Consider the following 430-nt stretch of genomic DNA (forward strand, 5'->3'; position numbering starts at 1 on the left):
ATGAATAAACCCAAAATATGTCACGATTGCCCCACATTAATTTAAGTCCACATTACAACACACAATTACAGTATATTATGTCTGACGGAGATGTGCAACTGTTCAAGCCGTTTCAACATTCATCCAGGAGAGGTCGCCGTTGAACACGTAAATAGCTGTTGCTTTAAAAGCTCACCTTCAAATAATCAAATTTAGTGGCGATGGTGTTGTCATGTGTTTACAGAAGGACGGACTTTTAAGATGCTCCCTCTATTCACAGTGTATGTATAATCAGGAACACTAATATATTTGACCTTGCAATGTGCCTCAATCCTCTTGTTAAAAACGTTGATGTTGACGTAGACTTCGAGTAAAAGTGTGCATGCCATTAATTCAAATGTTCAAAGTAGAGTGAAATACCAATGTCTCATGTGGGATTGAAAGTTTTATT

The sequence above is a fragment of the Dunckerocampus dactyliophorus genome, chromosome 2 (assembly GCF_027744805.1).
Source record: "Dunckerocampus dactyliophorus isolate RoL2022-P2 chromosome 2, RoL_Ddac_1.1, whole genome shotgun sequence".
NCBI classification, from domain to species: domain Eukaryota; kingdom Metazoa; phylum Chordata; class Actinopteri; order Syngnathiformes; family Syngnathidae; genus Dunckerocampus; species Dunckerocampus dactyliophorus.